The following is a 6,350-nucleotide window of genomic DNA, read 5'->3' as shown; positions in this document are numbered from 1 at the left end:
GAGGAAACAACCCCAAAGACTGGGTTTTTCTAGACAGCTTTGCCCAGGCATGTGGGAAATTCACCTGGGTGGTGGAACGAACTACTGCTAAGCTTCCTCCCCCCCCAAAAAAGGTTGTGTATCTTATGATTCCTGGTGATCAACCAAACGATTGGAAGACAAGCAATAGTTTTCAAGATAGCTGAGTAAGGTATGAAGGAGGCATTGTTGTTAATTGTATTCACACCCTTTGTATTTGTCTGGCACTCCTCGCGGGTGGCACTGTGGGTAAAACCTCAGTGCCTAGGACTTGCTGATCGTATGGTCGGCGGTTCGAATCCCCGTGGCGGGGTGAGCTCCCGTCTTTGGGACCCAGCTTCTGCCCACCTAGCAGTTCGAAAGCACGCCTAAGTGCAAGTAGATAAATAGGTACCGCTTTATAGCGGGAAGGTAAACGGCGTTTCCGTGCGCTGCACTGGTGCTGGCTCGCCAGAGCAGCTTCGTCACGCTGGCCACGTGACCCGGAAGTGTCTCCGGACAGCGCTGGCCCCCGGCCTCTTAAGTGAGATGGGCGCACAACCCTAGAGTCGGACACGACTGGCCCGTACGGGCAGGGGTACCTTTACCTTTACCTTTACCTCTCTGATCAAATGAATTTGGCAGATTTTTGAAACATGGCAGAAACCATCCATTAAGGAGGCTGAAGCAACATGTTATTAAAAAATGTGGGGCTGACACTGAAAATAGCAACCTTTCAGCCAAGTTCTCCATAACTTAGCCCACGTCCTTATGACATCTCTAAGCTGAACACTGCCTAACTGCTGCCAAGGGCGGCCAATGTTCTGGAGCAGGGAAACACACCGTATCATGATGTCAGGAGTTTGCAGAAGAAGTTGTGCTTCTTGGAGGAAGGAACTCGGCATGGGGTTCCTGTGTGCTTTACTCTGTGCCAGAGCAGAGTGTTTGTTTGTGCCACAGGGGATGACTCCATTGTACCACCTTCAGTTATCTGAAAAAAGCATTTGCCTGTCTACTGGCAGAGCAAGCCAGAATCAGCCCCCTGTCCTGCTAGAGCCCCATGCTCTTTCCCTACCACAATGCCATTTCTCCTCTCTTCCAAATTAGAAAATAGGAAATCTTTTTTTTCTTTTCTCTCCCCAACCCCTTTAAAATCCCGTTCTGTTTTCTCATTTGCCCTTCCGAGATCTCTTGCAAACACAGAGTTTTGCTGACACGAAGAACTCGGTGCACCAGCCCATATATTATCCATATTGAAAGCCTTCATTCTCCCCTGCTCTGGCCTCACTCTGCCCCTATCAGTTATCCCTGTCCCTTTCTTTCATGTTTTAGCGCCTGTCTCTGAGCCTTCTGTACAGGATGTGGGGGTCTTTGGGTGCTTAATCCCACCCTGGCTTAGTAAGACCATTGTTGGGAGTTTGGTGCTGATGAAAGGGGGCTTTAATCAGGCGTCGTGGCTGGTTCTGTCAGTTTTTGCAAGCTTCACAAGCGTCAGTGTAAACACCGAGCCGCCCCCATTCATGTGAAAGAAGCGGAGAGTGAAAGCGCACATTAAAGTGGAGTGTGTTCACGCCTGACTGAGGCAGCGAGGCTTTAGGGTAAGCGTCTGTGCCAGCACTCCATATGGAGTCCAAATGAAGTTTTAACAAGGGAGAGGCCAGCAAGTACATGTGCCCAGATCAAAGCAGAAAAAGAGACATCCAGGTGATTGTGGATTTTCTAAGCCCGGACCTTGGCTTATACCTTACAGGCCCATAAAGCTGTGGCTGGGACTATACCACTTCAGACTGCAGGTGGTGGTGATGGATGCATGGACTGTTCTATGAAAATTTTAAATAAATACAAGGAAAGTGAGCATGCTAAGGAGAAAGCAAGGTGCAAACCCACCTCCATGGCATCTGTCCAGGTAGATGGCATTTTTAATTTTGGCATGAAAAGTATTCCAACATGTGTGCCTCCATTCGCAGTCTGCAGTGGTATAACCCAGACACAGGTTGACCAGGGAGAACTGGGCCACTGCATGAAAACTGCCTCCATCCACCTGTCCATTTCAAAGTGCTTTGGGGATGGAAATGTGCACTGGGGATACAGTCAAGCTCTGCAGTCCACGCTTCCATCCTAGGTTCACTTGCTGTCCTCTCTGAACTGTTGGCAGCAGCTGCAGCTGTTTTTAGGAGCAGCCTAGATTCTGACATCCATCTGTAACTGATGTGCAATCATTGTCCGCAATCCTCTTATGCTGCCCACTTCCTGGCTATTATAGCTCCTTCCCTTCTTTTTCCTTATCAAAGCTTTTAACTGAAAAAGGAAAGATAAGAAAATATAATGAATTGCTATCAGTACACCTGTACACCCATTGCCTAAACTTTGTAGCCCTCTTCCAGAGAATGTTTGGACAGGCATACATGTCTCAGTTTATTTCTCTACATTTAGTTACTGTGCACTTCGTCAGTAGCTGAATGTGTGAAGTAACTGGTGCCCTTGAACTGTGATGAAATCTGTGATGAAGAAGGCAGTTTCTCTCAAGGAAACTGAGAGCCAGTGTGGTGTAGTGGTTTAGGGCGGTAGTCTCGTAATCTGGGGAACCGGGTTCGCGTCTCCGCTCCTCCACATGCAGCTGCTAGGTGACCTTGGGCCAGTCACACTTCTTTGAAGTCTCTCAGCCCCACTCACCTCACAGAGTGTTTGTTGTGGGGGAGGAAGGGAAAGGAGAATGTTAGCTGCTTTGAGACTCCTGAAGGGGAGTGAAAGGCGGGATATCAAATCCAAACTCTTCTTCCAAACTCTTCTTCAAGGTTCCTCAAGGCTAACTGTGTGTCTGGAGACCCTACAAATGGCCAACCAATGCATGGCTGCTGGAGTGTAGTGAGGTTTGAGTGAACATCCCTCCAGTCTGCGACATTTTATCAGCAATGGCTTGTTTACATAGGTTTTCCATAGCTGTTGAGCTTTCTTTGGAAAATCTCTGATAAAATTGAAGTTTCAGAGCTTTTTAAAGGAAATTTGACAAAAAAATCAACATTTTCAACATGGGTTGCTATGGGTTCCCAGTTATTTTAACCTCTTTTGGAAATTCCACCGGGACTCCGTTTTCAGCAGGCGAATCCTGGGTATGTCCAGGGAATTCCAGACATATGGCAGCCCTACATTTACACATGCAAGTCATACTTGCACCCGAGGCCAAGTCATGCAGGAGAATGAGATGAAAGAACCTAGTGGTTATAAGAATGAAATATACTTGATTTAGATTGCGGGTTTCCAATGCCGTTTTGAAATGCTTCCCCCGGGTTTTAAAAATAATTCACTGAAAGTAACGAAAACAAAAACCCTACCATAGCTGATCTAAATGTTATGAGTGACTGGTTTTAAAAGCTCTAACCCCAGCCACACACTCTGCTGTGCTTGCAATGAGATTTTTAATGTATCAGCACATTGAATAATGTGATCTCCCACCTGCCCTTTGATATTATGTACCTTGTTCTTCCACCTCAGGACTCTTGCCACCTCTTCCTGCTACATGTACAGCCTGTGCTTAAAATAATTTCAAAACTTGAGGGATTCAAAATGGTCGCAGCTGACTTGGTCTGCTAAATTCAGCAAAAGTGAGGCATGGCCTTGCCTTTTCGGGTGGCGCCATTGACCAAAATGTTCCCAGAACCCAGTTATTCTCCATGTTATGAGACTGGCTATTATATTAGTGCCTGCTCTCCCTGCCCCTTTGAAGCACACAGCATAACATTGACTGGATATAGGTGCATTTGTGCAAATTGTTGTTGTTGTTTAGTTGTTTAGTCGTGTCCAACTCTTCGTGACCCCATGGACCAGAGCACGCCAGGCACGCCTGTCTTCCACTGCCTCCCGCAGTTTGGTCAAACTCATGTTGATAGCTTTGAGAACACTGTCCAACCATCTTGTCCTCTGTCGTCCCCTTCTCCTTGTGCCCTCCATCTTTCCCAACATCAGGGTCTTTTCCAGGGAGTCTTCTCTTCTCATGAGGTGGCCAAAGTATTGGAGCCTCAGCTTCAGGATCTGTCCTTCCAGTGAGCACTCAGGGCTGATTTCCTTCAGAATGGATAGGTTTGATCTTCTTGCAGTCCATGGGACTCTCAAGAGTCTCCTCCAGCACCATAATTCAAAAGCATCAATTCTTCGGCGATCAGCCTTCTTTATGGTCCAGCTCTGACTTCCATACATCACTACTGGGAAAACCATGGCTTTAACTATACGGACCTTTGTTGGCAAGGTGATGTCTCTGCTTTTTAAGATCCTGTCTAGGTTTGTCATTGCTATTTGTGCAAATTATGGGCTAGCAAAGATGAAAAGTAAAACAAATGGTGACAGATAGGGAACTTCCAGACAATCTGTTTATTGAGCATTCATCCTGACTTGTTTGCAGGGAGGCTCATTAGGGTTTGCTGTTAAGTGAACATTCATCCTGATTTGCTTGTGGGGAGGCTGGAGGACGACTGCGGAGGGTGTTGCATCCAGCTAGTGTTATCTGACACATTCCAGAGCATTTCCCTGTCACTTTCCCTATTGCTGAAAGTCTGACCGAGTGGGTTTGTCGCCCAGGACCTCTCAGTCAACTGTAATTGCACAACCGGAATTTGCCCAGAATGTGACTAAATTCCACTCAGAAATATGAACAGCCTGGAAGCACTCAGAGACATAAATGTTGCAAACCTAAATAAATATAACCAGTTTGTCTGTTGCAGCTTTCCACAAAGAATCGTGGAAACGTTACTGATCCAGGAGGTGATGCATGTGTTAAAAGTCTATTTATGTACATGGATCTCTTCAGCTGGCTCAGAGCACCTGTGTATTATCCACTCGCTCTGGTTTCTGCATAGAGGGAATCTCCACCTTTGCAACTAACAGCTGACACTTGCATTAATGAACAAAACTTGATGTGTGTGTGTGGCGGCAGCAGCAGGGAGCCCTGCTCCAAATTCTCAAGTTATTACATTCCAAAGAAGTTGCTTCTGATCAGGCGTAGATCAAGAACTTATTCAAAGACAGAAGCAATCCTACTATCTTGTCTATGCAGAAGGTTTTGTATTTCTAAGAGCCTTTTTATATTTATTTTGCTTATTTGTAAATAAAGTGCATCAAAGACAGTGGCAAGAACTGTGTGTGGCTGGTTTCTTTCTTTCCACCTGGAGCCTTAGGCTAAATTTTAGCATGCACACCCCAGAAACACACACACACACACACACACACACACACACACACACACACACTGAACTGGGAGAGGTTATCTGCTGGTATTTGGAAACCAACACTGAGGTTTTCCTAAAGACACTTAAACTTGAAAATTTCATTAATATACAAAGGAAAACTGGTGCCTTTGTAACTTCTTGAAGAGGCTGCTTTTTATTTTATTTTTTTGTCCAGATGGGGTTTTTCCTCTTGGGGGTAATTTTCAGCAAGAAAACGTCAGTTGCAGAAAGAGTCAAAGACGACAATCTTGTGGGTGTTTCTTTTACATTGAAAAAGGACAGGAATGCCATCACACTTTCGTGTCACGTCTGATCTGTAGCCAGACTACTTTTGTGACCAGAGGTATCTTTTGATACACCCAAACTTGGCCTACCTGGCAAAAACTTGGCCTCATTGCAAAGCACCACGGGAAGGGGAAAAGACAGAAGCAGACTCTTCCTGCTCTCACTTCCAGCCTCAGCTCTGGCCTCAGGGGCTTTTGCTCTGAGACGTCTGCAGGCATGCCTCCACCGCTGGATGTGTGTAGAGCAGGGAGGGGGGAGGTCAGCACCTGGAAAAGCTGCACAGTCGAGATAAGAGCCTCGGCCATTGTCTCGCTTCCTGTTATGCTGGGATGCATTAACCTTTGGAAAACCTTCTTCATGGAGTCCCCTGCCAGGAAAATGGGACAGCGGCTCAATTTAGATGCGAAACCTCCTGCCCCCTGCAGTAGCCATTAGGGAAGTCCTGTCTGTGTCCTCGAGTGTCTTCTGATAAACCTGGGACATACCAAACTATCAGAAATAGGTGGGGACCCACAAGATCGCTCCCCATCCACCTCCAAATTCCTGTGCGTGGAAATCGAACATATCAAGCATAAAGTTGGACTCTCCTTGATAGCTAGCTTTCTGTGTGTGAGTAATTTTTTTGGATGGATGATTATCAGGGCTCGTTCACACTTCCTCTTTCCCTGTGCCTAGAAAGCACAGGTCTGAGCGGTTTTCTGCTTGACCAACGCTTTCTAGGCATGGGAGGTCTGTGTGGTTTTTCCCTCTCTCCACTCCTTTCCCAGGGAAAACTTGCTCTTTGGCTCTAAATCGGAATGAACGGCAGTCTGGGACAACCAGATCGCTGCCCCCCCCCCTCAATAAAGA

The 6,350-nt window shown here is 46.5% G+C and overlaps 1 long non-coding RNA gene across 1 annotated transcript; it reads right to left on the bottom strand.

Annotated features, from left to right (window-relative positions):
* Positions 1-94: 94 nt before the first annotated feature.
* LOC310767873 lies at positions 95-5,118 on the bottom strand. The gene is made up of 3 exons (XR_014551075.1): positions 2,769-5,118; positions 618-2,495; positions 95-248 (listed from the first exon to the last, which is right to left on the bottom strand). It is a non-coding gene; the product is annotated as an uncharacterized lncRNA (long non-coding RNA).
* Positions 5,119-6,350: the final 1,232 nt, after the last annotated feature.

The sequence above is a fragment of the Podarcis filfolensis genome (genome assembly GCF_964270895.1).
Source record: "Podarcis filfolensis genome assembly, chromosome: 8".
Taxonomy (NCBI): domain Eukaryota; kingdom Metazoa; phylum Chordata; class Lepidosauria; order Squamata; family Lacertidae; genus Podarcis; species Podarcis filfolensis.
Note: the sequence above shows the minus strand (reverse complement) of the source record. Positions and strands in the feature narration are given on the sequence as shown.